At 36.3% G+C, this 12,347-nt stretch overlaps 1 long non-coding RNA gene across 1 annotated transcript in view; it reads left to right on the top strand.

Moving 5' to 3' along the window:
• Positions 1-12,008: 12,008 nt before the first annotated feature.
• Positions 12,009-12,347, top strand: part of LOC149193224 (uncharacterized) — a 92,447-nt gene continuing 92,108 nt past the window's right edge. Inside the window, exons 1-2 of the long non-coding RNA XR_016254928.1 lie at positions 12,009-12,074; positions 12,165-12,194. This is a non-coding gene — a long non-coding RNA (uncharacterized LOC149193224). The remainder of the gene's footprint in view (positions 12,075-12,164; positions 12,195-12,347) is intronic.

Here is a 12,347-nt window from a genome sequence, read left to right as displayed (position 1 = left end):
TTTCTCTGTCATTGTTCTACTTCTTGCAGCAAGCGCTACATCCTCCCAAACATCAACGCTTCATTACCTTCGTGCATATGGTAAAAATGATCTCCAGGAAAACCTTTATGGGCTACTTTGCGACAGGAGTGGCATTAATGTCCATATTTAATAATTAGTTCCAGGAATGATTACAGATCAGACCTTCCTTCTTTAGTTGACGGCCCCATCAACTAGATCCTTATATTTACTTTCCACATGCTTAATTGAGCCAATAGTTCTTTTTTAATAGAGACATGTTCTCAATGAAGTTCAACAAATTTTCACCCATACATTGCTTTTAGAAAAATTGTTTTACAATACTGCAAATTTGATAGACTTCAAATACAGCTCCCCTCTTAACCAAACCCTTGCAATGTTTGCAAAGCCCATGGCTGTATGCAAAGTACAATTTGCGCTAGATAAAACAAAAGCAGCAATTTCCAAGCCATTACCGAGAAAACAAGCATTACTAGGAAGTTGTGAAGTTGTATCCGCAGGAAGAAAATTGAGGAATTTGGGCTAGATAAAACAAAACCAACAATTTCCAAGCCATTACGGAGAAAACAAGCATTACTAGGAAGTTGTGAAGTTGTATCTATAGGAAGAAATTTGAGGAGACTTGGAAAAATAGTCACTATCTATTGAATGTAGTAAGGCTAGAGACCTTGAGTTACGACACCCTGCGTTAGATTTGGGAATTGCTTCCATAGAAAATGAATGGATAAAATTTGTGCTAGAAAACTCAAATGCCAATTTGTAGAGTGATGAGGTTCCAATTATTTTATGTAAAAATGGGGGCATTTTCAGAGTGTCTCTTTTGTAACTGTTTCATGTAATTAAGATGGAAAACAAGTTTTGTTTGAAATCAAGTTTCTTCTTGCCTTATCTGTCTTTCTATGATCCGTCTGATTTCATGTTAGACGATTAAAACATTTACGACCATTAGATTAAAGTTCTCGTTATAACTAAAACTATCCATATCTTACCTCCTTGAAACCATATAAATAACGATTTCCGTAGGTTTTATGAAACACTGTTCTACGAATCCATGTTCGTTTTCTTGAATCTGCTCATAAATTTCAATCGTCCAGGATCTTGCTTGAATCTCCCGGCCATTGTGCAGGTAAATTTCAAATGGCAAGGGCATAAATTTCAAAATGGAGTGTGTAGTCTCGATTGTTTTTAGTTTTCAATGATTTGTTTTTAATGATTTTTGTTTTAACTGCGAGGATGATTTGTTTTTAATGACTTTGGGTTTTAACTACGAGGAGTTCTGTGGCGGAAAACTAGAAATTGTCAGGATTTCTATGACAAAAAACTAGAAATTGCAGAGGTTTCTCAGTTTATGCAAAATCTTGGATGAAATCTGTTGGGCAATGTGCAGGTAAATTTCAAAGTGGAGTTAGTACTATTGAAACGATTATTTTTAGTTCTCGCCCTCCATATACCACAATGCTTCTTTTTAAGATACCCTAATGTCCAATGTTGATCTTCCACCAACCATTTGAAGGGGACTATACTACTAGTATGTCATGAATGCCCATGTCGCTGTGTTGAGTAATTATTTCAAGGTATGAGACCTTCCATCAATTTTATGGCCCCCATAAGCAAGATTCCTCTCTTCTCGTTCAATGGGCCTACCTGTGGCAACAAGATCTTGTGCCTTCTTTGAAGAACCCTAGCTTTTAGAATTCAAATTCCTTTGCACTATTGATTTTTTTTGTTTTGCAAGTTTAAATTTAGGCACATTGATTGTTTGTCATACATTGTGTTTTCTCTGGTTATTTTGCTAGAGTAGGAGCAAGGAATCGTCTTGCAGTTCAATGAATTCTAACAGGCCTTCCACGGGAGAGCGATGTCTTCGTACTCTACAAAAACAGGGTGCTTCAATGAATAAACACAGTGTGTGCATTCTCTCGTTGTTTTTACAGATAATTTATATGCTGCAAACATGTCATTCCCTCAATTGGGTTTATTACAGTGAAATGTGTCTAGGGGGCAAGAGGTTATCAGCCTCTCTTCTCAACCATCGAATTTTTTTTACGTGGATACCCTTTTTTGGTACGTTTAGTTGGAAGTGTGAATCAGGATTTCGTTTTATTGTTTTTGCCATCACAGAGCGACAGATTTATCCTGGCAAGAGGATCCATCGATTTGGAGGTAGCTAGATTCATGATCATGCAGAAGCAAAAGGACAGTGATGATACCCATGTCCTCTCCCCTTCCCCCTCCCCTTCCAGAAAAGCATACAAGAAGGAGATGGCAGCCACTTTATTGAAAAATGCCCATTCTATGGACAACAATTTCAGAATTCTTTCTTTCAATGGTAAATCATCGACTATTTCCTAGGCTTCAGAAGAAAATGTGCTAGCTAATTTCCCTATTTCTAGAAGAGCACGCAGATATATTGCCCAGGTAGGCCTGGATTTCATTTTTTTTATAGTCATTTTCACTAGATATTCCATAATCAAATCTTGAATACCATTGATGTTTACTCATTATTGAATCAGAGCCCTTGATCCTATTTTCAATTGCAGCATTATCAAGCTTGAAGTTTAAAAACATTGGCGAATCTCACTATAATGGATTGGAATGTGCCTCTATACAATGTTGGCGAAATTTTTTTCTTCTTCATTTGTAACGCTGAAATCACTACCACACCCATTCCAATTTCTTAATTTTGTTTTTTTTATTTTTATTTTTTTTATAACAGAATGCTGTTAGAAATCATTTTATTACAGGAAAAGTACCCCTTTGCAAACAAAGCCATGATAGCATTCCTTTTTTTAAACCATTGATAGATTCTTCAGACATCACAGAAACTACATAGTATTTGGGGTTTTTGTTATTAGTACACTAGATATGCCTATTTGAGGACCATTGTCCTTTGTCCCTTTTTTTTCACCTAGTAATTTAACTTATCCATGTTGATTGTACCCTGCAGATAGAACCCTGGATGCGCACGACCTTCTGGATGATTATTACTTGAATCTATTGGATTGGAGTTCCACCAATGTTTTGTCCATAGCCCTGAACAACATTGTATACTTGTGGCATGCTTTTGATAGCTCTATATATGAGCTTCTAATTGCATATGAAGAAGAGGGTCTCGTTACCAACGTTAGTCGGGCACTCGATGGGATGCAAATTGCAATTGGGTTGAATAATTTTGTTGTACAGTTGTGGGACTTGCAATCTAATAAAAGGGTAAATAAAACCTGTTTATCTCTTCCAAGGTTTTCTCATTCTAAGATAATGGAAATCGCTAAATTTGACATGATACAAATTCAATTGCAGCTAAGAGCCTTGAAAGGTCATCATGAACGTGTTGGTGCACTTGATTGGAATGGTCTTATTCTCACCACAGGAGGGCTGGATGGGATTATAATCAATCATGATGTTCGCATCCATGGCCACATTATTCAAACATACAAAGGACGTACCCAAGATTTTTGTGGATTGAAATGGTCTCCATCTGGCCAACAACTTGCAAGTGGCGGAAATGACAATCTACTCTACATTTGGGACAAGAGCATGGCATCCCATAATCCTTCCTCTCAATACTTCCACGAATTAGATGAACATTGTGCGGCAGTCAAGGCCTTGGCATGCATGCTTTTTCTGATTACTTATGCATGCATCCATGTTTTCCCTTTAAATTTGTCCTAACGACCCTTACCATTGATTTAGTTCTTCGGAGTCCTGATGGGTACACAGTTGCATCTGCTGCAGCAGATGAAACACTCAGGTTTTGGCAAGTTTTTGGGGCTACCAATGACTCAAAGAAGACTAAGAATAAAGATGCAAAAAGGGGATTTCAAAATGTTTCATACTCACATCCGCTAAGAATTATTTGTCCAAATTCATGGAATCAGGATGGATGTTCAACTCAAGGTAGTAATTAGATGTTTTATAATCTGCTTGCAAAGCTCTTTTGCAGGCACTCTATAGTTCTATACTCATAGCATGAATTGTGTATTTTATTTGTTGTGGACCCTGATGGAACAATGTTGCAACAACTTTGTGAGACAATGACCCATTTCTTCAGCTGCCTGATAAGCTTTAAAGTGATTTTGGCAAGTCTTTGGAGCTTCAAAGACGGTTCCAAAAATGATACGTTATGGCTGTTAGCAAGCATCTGATTCACATCTATAAAAATGCCTCCATGTTTCTACACATGGAATGATGATGAGGGGATGCTCAATGCTGCAGGTAATGCTTGAATTATTTATCTTGTTCATTAGATGTAAGGAACTTATATCTATCTTTTTATCTCCTGTATATGTTATTTCTGTAATATGGTACACTATCCCATCATGCAATTCTTGTCACGTGTGCATTCTGATAGGATATTGATATTAATCGGAGTAACTAATCACATACATAAGTACTACTCTGACTCATGTAGCTACAATTCTAACATTAAAAAATATTGACTGCACTGAACTGACTAAATTCTTACATAATCAAACACTAAATTAAGAGCTTCTCATGTCCTGCCAAGGCAGGAAATATGGACATCGTGTGTTGTATACCTGTTGCGAGGTCATGTCCATGGATTTTAAACCTTTGGTATCATGGAACTGCTAGCCTCATTAATAATCCTTGTCTTGTGTCTCCAAACAAATTTTGAATTTTTGTGGAAATTGTTTCTATTTCTTGTAACCGATAATCATCTCTTGCCTCCAGTTACTGGTATCTGTTATTTGGCTATTTGACTGATGAGCCATTACATTCTGTACTCCTCTGCACTCATTGGACTGTCATCCTGATCAATCATGATAGCCCTATGTCGCCAAACACATCTTGAATGTTTGTCGAAATTGTTCACACTCATTGGTTCTATCTGGTCATTGTATCTTCCTTTTGATTACTAGCATCTATTATTGGGTTGTTGGAGAGACCAGTCATTCTTATCCTGTATTCCTTTGCATTTCAAATCGGTTCAAGTTTGGCATTTTTTCTTTGTCCGATAGCCATCCTGTGGCTGTATTTTTGTATGAAACCTTGACGCTTTTTAGAGTTGTTGCGACTCCTCCATCTGGGTTCCCGCTGAATTCTTGCCATATTTTGGCTTGCATAACACAATTTTTTTCATACTCTACATTCAGCTAATTAGAATGTTTGCAGTTACCTCATATTTAAACATACCTATCTCTACTATTTCATGGATTTTCTCATTTTTTATTTTTTTTTTCAAAATCTATTTTGCAATACCTTTCTTACCAGATAATAGAGGTTACCACTACCATGTAAATCAAATTAAGTTGAAATTTCAATCATGGTTTCATTTTTTTATTTTCACTTCCCCAGTAACTTGTGGTAATGAACTCAGTTAATGATGAACGAGAAATAATCGTATGAAACTCTGTCTTTTCCTATTCTTAAATTACGTAATTTAAAGGAAATACCGACAGGTATACTGGTAGCATTCAATTTGTCAAATTTATTCAGAATTTGCAGATGATTTATAATTTATTATATATGGCTGATTGATACTCAACATTACCATTTACCAGATGTCTAGCAAAAAAAATTTCATCCATTTAGTCAACAATTAAAATTGGATCAATGAGATGTAATCTGCAAATGAGATCTATGAAGAATCAGTGGGAATAATTAAGATAAAATTCTAGGATTTCACTAACAGGTATACTAGTAGCATTCAGTTTGTCAGATTTATTCAGAATTTGCATATGATTTATAATTTATTATATATGGCTTATTGATACTCAACATTACCATTTACCAGATGTCTAGCAAACACATTTTCATCCATTTAGTCAACAATTAAAATTGGATCAATGAGATGTAATATGCAAATGAGATCTATGAAGAATCAGTGGGAATAATTTAGATAAAATTCTAGGTTTTCCTCTAGCTTCTAAGGCTAGATGACACATTGTCAATTATTTCAATCTAATGTAGCAGAATTGATTAAATGATAGACATTTTGAGTTTGCAGGATACTGTTTAATTTGTTATGCACTGCTATACCTAGAACTGCACACATTGAATTCCTTCTCTTTACCACACATGTTATAGAAGATCGTTCAACATTTCTTTAAGGAACATGGGATCTTGCCAGCATTCTAAGACGTTCAGGGATGGGTTCAACTCTCCAAAGAAGAATCATACAGAGAAGAGAAACATGGTTCCTCAATTGCATTTTTTTAATCTCAAGATTCTAAGGTGCGCTCTTTCGTTATTGTTTCTGTACTCAGCTAGTTGCGCTACAATTTTCCAGCACAACTAAATTAATAAGTGTCCAAGGATTCAGATTCCTACTTCCAGTGCTACATGCATTGACCACAACATTTTTCTCCATTGTTGGTCCTCTTCTTGCAGTAGGTGCTACATCCTCCCAACGGCAGAGCCCCATTTACCTTCGTGCATATGGTAAAAATGATCTCCAGGAAACCCTTTATGGGGTACTCTGCTACAGGAGTGACATTAATGTCCATATTTAATAATTAGTTCCAGGTATGATTACAGATCAGATCTTCCTTCTTTAGTTGATGGCCCCATCAACTGGATCTTTATCTTTACTTTCCACATGCTTAAGTTCGGTCTTGTGGGTTTCAGATCATGTCGATTGGCTTTGGTTCTTGCTCAAACTTCTGCTCTAGCTATATTCAGACTCTCAGGCTTTAACTCTAACTTGGTTTTGGGTCTACCTTCATGGGCTGAATCTGAGAATGAGTCTCATACACAGACTTTACAGATATTACAGTTTAAGCCTGGCATTGGCAACAAGGATTCAGATTCCTCCAGCCAGTGCTACATGCATTGACCACAACATTTTTCTCCATTGTTGGTCTTCTTCTCGCAGTAGGTTCTACATCCTCCCAACGACAGCGTCCCATTTACCTTTGTGCATATGGTAAAAATGATCTCCGGGAAACCCTTTATGGGGTACTATGCTACAGGAGTGGCATTAATGTCCATATTTAATAATTAGTTCCAGGTATGATTACAGATTAGACCTTCCTTCTTTAGTTTATGGCCCCATCAACTGGATCTCTATCTTTACTTTCCACATTCTTAATCTGGGTCCTGTGGGTTTTAGGTCTTGTGGCTTGGCTTTGGCTCTTGCTCAAACTTCTGCTCCAACTATATTCAGACTCTCAGGCTTCAACTCTGACTTGGTTTTGGGTCTAACTTCACGGGCTGAATCTAAGAAAGAACCTCCTACATAGTTCTCTACATTTCTTTTAACAAACCCTTCCAGACATATATGAATCTTATTGACAACCGATTATTTTGTCTTTTGGATATTTATATGACCTCTTCTTAGATAAAGTGCAAATCAAGCTAAACAAATGTTTAGATAGAGTGCAATCAAACTAAACAAATGTTCAAATAATGTTGTTCTAAATTGTCCTTTTCAGCATTCAACTGAGATGCTTCTGCCTATGCCTCTGCCTTCTTTTGAAGATCTTTCTGCAAAACTATCAATTATTCCATATCTTGTGTTTTTTATTCTTGTTCTAGCAACCTCCACTGGGTGTTAGAATTTTACCTTTGTTACTCTAAACGTGTTCATCCTTCAGCAACACAGTAATACACTGCAATATCCCATAAACAAAGAAGCATACCCAACAACAACCTTGCACTGTGTGCAGATGGGATAAGGGTGTAGTGAAAATCAGAATCAACATGGTGCAAAAGTGATGGTGGAGTTTACATTTCTACAGGTATTTCTCCTTGAGCATTATTTCATCTCAGCAGATCCGTGGAACTACATATTCAAATAAAAACTTTAGTTCATAAGTATTTTGTACAAATTCATACTCCTTTGCATATAAATTATTGATTAAATTCGTAGAATTACCATTCCATGATAATAAAAAAATTGTAATCTCGTAATCTTGTTCTTATTTACAAGTTTCTTTGTTTTCCTTTAGGATAGTAGGCAATTCTTATAATTAATAATTTGCAGTATTCACATCACACAAAAAATTGTAATCTCATAATCTTGTTCTTATTTACAAGTTTCTTTGTTTGCCTTTAGGATAGTAGGCAATTCTTATAATTAATAATTTGCAGTGTTCACATCACACAAATGTACACTTTTCTCCTCTTTCTTTTCTTTTTCTGCCAAATGTTTGCACATATCAATGGAATACAATCCGTTCTATTTTCACAGGCCACGTAACTTGCTCTGATAACAAAATAATTTGTCTGGGTAGTCCTGCCAAACAGATTTCATAACCAGGGAACATTGCTAGTAGAATATGGTTTGGAGAAGCAAGGAAACCAAGCTACTAAACAGTTTTAATATGATGCTCTGTTAAATCTAAGTGCAGATCAAAACACTAGTTTCATCATTAAATACAGGTCTATGAAGGTATGATGCTCGGTTAAATCTAAGAGCATATCAAAACACTAGTTTCATCCATTAAATACAGGTCTATGAAGGTGCCCAAAAACAGAACTAAAGTTGTGCCTAAATGCATGATTATTATTCTCTGCTACGCTACATCAACGAGAAAAATCAAACAGTAAAAGGAGATTAAATCATACAACGTCGTTTCTCTACAGACAATAATAGTTCTTTATTAAAGGAGACTTTACATATATTACAATTTAAGCCTGTCATTGGCAACATCCTCTAGCAAGTGCTGCGTCCATTGACAACAACATTTTTTAATTGAGACTTCTGTGATCCATATCAATTTTTTGAAGAATCCTCATCGAAAATCACATAAAAAAGCTTTTGTCGATGCGTTTCGAACCAACCAGTGTGGTTCATCGTTAGGACAAGTTGAATGAGCAGACCTCACTTTGCACATTAAATAGATAGGCTGACAATGAACCACACTAGTTGGCTCGAAACGCGTCGACAAAAGTTTTTCTATGTGATTTTCGCTGAAGATTCTTCAAAAGACATCATTTTTCTCCGTCATTGGTCTACTTCTTGCAGCAGGCGCTAAATCCTCCCAAACAGCAACGCTTCATTACCTTCGTGCATATGGTAAGAATGATCTCCAGGAAACCCTTTATGGGCTACTCTGCGACAGGAGTGGCATTAATGTCCATATTTAATAATTAGTTCCAGGTATGATTACAGATCAGACCTTCCTTCTTCAGTTGACGGCCCCTTCAACTAGATCTTTATATTTACTTTCCACATGCCTAATTAACTAGAGACAAGTTCTCGAAGAAGTTCAACAAATTTTCTCCCATACATTGCTTTTAGAAAAATTGTTTTACAATACTGCAGATTTGATAGACTCCAAATATAGCTCCCCTCTATAGAAAATTCAACCAAACCCTTGCAATGTTTGCAAAGCTCATGGCTATATGCAAAGTACAATTTGCGCTAGATAAAACAAAAGCAGCAATTTCCAAGCCATTACCGAGCAAACAAGCATTACTAGGAAGTTGTGAAGTTGTATCTGCAGGAAGAAAATTGAGGAATTTGGCCTAGATAAAACAAAACCAACAATTTCCAAGACATTACGGAGCAAACAAGCATTACTAGGAAGTTGTGAAGTTGTATCTGTAGGAAGAAATTTGAGGAGACTTGGAAAAATAGTTGCTATTTATTAAATGTAGTAAGGCTAGAGACCTTGAGTTACGACAACTTGCTTTAGATTTGGGAATTGCTTCCATAGAAAATGAATGGACAAAATTTGTGCTGGAAAACTCAAATGCCAATTTGTAGAGTGATCGGGTTCCGATTATTTTATGTAAAAATGGGGGCATTTTCAGAGTGTCTCTTTTGTAACCATTTCATGTAATTAAGATGGAAAACAAGTTTTGTTTGAAATCAAATTTCCTCTTGCCTTATCTGTCTTGCTATGATCCATCTGATTTCATGTTAGACGATTAAAACATTTACGAGCATTAGATTAAAGTTATCGTTATAACTAAAACTATCCCTATCTTACCTCCTTGAAACCATATAAATAACGATTTCCGTAGGTTTTATGAAACACTGTTCTAAGAATCCATGTTCGCTTTCTTGAATCTGCTCATAAATTTCAATCGTCCAGGATCTTGCTTGAATCTCTTGGCCATTGTGCAGGTAAATTTCAAATGGAAAGGGCATAAATTTCAAAATGGAGTCTGTAGTCTCGATTGTTTTTAGTTTTTAATTATTATTTTTTAATGATTTTGGTTTTAACTGCGAGGATGATTTATTTTTAATGACTTTGGGTTTTAACTGTGAGCAGTTCGTAACGGAAAACTGGAAATTGCCAGGATTTCTATGACAAAAAACTAGAAATTGCAGGGGTTTCTCAGTTTATGCACGATCTTGGATGAAATCTGTTGGGAACTGTGCAGGTAAATTTCAAATTGGAGTGGGTAGTCTCGAAATGACTTTTTTAGTTCCTGCCCTCCATATACCACAATGCTTCTTTTTAAGAAACCCTAATGTCCAATGTTGATCTTCCACCAACCATTTGAAGGGGATTGTACTGCTAGTATGGCATGAATGCCCATGTCGCTGTGTTGAGTAATTATTTCAAGGTATGAGACCTTCCATCAAGTTTATGGCCCCCATAATCAAGATTCCTCTCTTCTCCTTCAATGGGCCTATCTGTGGCAACAAAATCTTGTGCCTTCTTTGAAGAACCCTAGCTTTTAGAATTCAAATTCCTTTGCACTATTGATTTTTTTTTTTTGCAAGTTTTAATTTAGGCACATTGATTGTTTGTCATACATTGTGTTTTGTCTGGTTATTTTTCTAGAGTAGGAGTAATGGAATCGTCTTGTAGTTCAATGAATTCCAACAGGCCTTCCACGGGGGAGCGATGTCTTCGTCCTCTACAAAAACAGGGTGCTTCAATGAATAAACACAGTGTATGCATTCTCTCCTTGTTTTTACAGATAATTTATATGTTGCAAACATGTCATTCCCTCAATTGGGTTTATTACAGTGAAATGTGGCTAGGGGGCAATAGGTTATCAGCCTCTCTGCTCAACCATCGAAATTTTTTTAAGTTGATACCCTTTTTTGGTACGTTTAGTTGGAAGTGTGAATCAGGATTTGGTTTTATTGTTTTTTTCCATCATAGAGTGGCAAATTTATCCTGGCAATAGGATCCATCGATTTGGAGGTAGCTAGGTTCATAATCACGCAGAAGCAAAAGGACAGTGATGATACCCATGTCCTCTCCCCTTCCCCCTCCCCTTCCAGAAAATCATACAAGAAGGATATGGCAGCCACTTTATTGAAGAATGCCCATGCTGCGGACAAAAATTACAGAATTCTTTCTTTCAATGGAAAATCATCGACTATTTCCTAGGCTTCACAAGAAAATGTGCTAGCTAATTTCCCTATTTCTAGAAGAGCACGGGGATATATTGCTCAGGTAGGCCTGGATTTCATATTTTTTTACGGTCATTTTCACTAGATATTCCAAAATCAAATCTTGAATACCATTGATGTTTACTCATTATTGAATCAAAGCCCTTGATCCTATTTTCAATTGCAGCATTGTCCCATATGGAGGAATGTGCTACATATATTTTTTTTTTCTTCATTTGTAACGTTGAAATCGCTACCAAACCCATTCCAATTTCTTAATTTTTTTTTTTATATAACAGAATGATGTTAGAAATCATTACAGTACAGGAAAATTACCCCCTTGCAAACAAAGCCATCCTAACAATTTTTTTTTTAAACCATTAATATACTCTTCAAACACCATATAAACTACATAGTATTTGGGGTTTTTGTTATTAGTACATTGGATATGCCTATTTGAGGACCATTGTCCTTTGTCCCTTTTTTTTCACCTAGTAATTTAACTTATCCATGTTGATTGCAGCCTGCAGATAGAACCCTGGATGCGCACGACCTTCTGGACGATTATTACTTGAATCTAGTGGATTGGAGTTCCACCAATGTTTTTTCCATAGCCCTAAACAACACTGTATACTTGTGGCATGCTTCTGATAGCTCTATATCTGAGCTTCTGATTGCAAATGAAGAAGAGGGTCCCGTTACCAGTTTTAGTCGGGCACTCGATGGTACGCAAATTGCCATTGAGTTGAATAATTTTGTTGTACAGTTATGGGACTCGCAATCTAATAAAAGGGTAAATAAAACATGTTTATCTCTTCCAAGGTTTTCTCATTCTATGATAATGGCAATATCTAAATTTGACATGATACAAATTCAATTGCAGCTAAGAGCCTTGAAAGGTCATCATGAACGTGTTGGTGCACTTGCTTGGAATGGTCCTATTCTCACCACAGGAGGGCTGGATGGGATTATAATCAATCATGATGTTCACATCCGTGGCCACATTGTTCAAACATACAGAGGACATACCCATGAGGTTTGTGGATTGAAATGGTCTTCATCTAGC

The sequence above is a fragment of the Pinus tabuliformis genome, chromosome 2_2 (assembly GCF_031772625.1).
Source record: "Pinus tabuliformis cultivar Carrire ecotype Pingquan chromosome 2_2, CPIR1, whole genome shotgun sequence".
In the NCBI taxonomy this organism is placed as follows: Eukaryota; Viridiplantae; Streptophyta; class Pinopsida; order Pinales; family Pinaceae; genus Pinus; species Pinus tabuliformis.
Note: the sequence above shows the minus strand (reverse complement) of the source record. Positions and strands in the feature narration are given on the sequence as shown.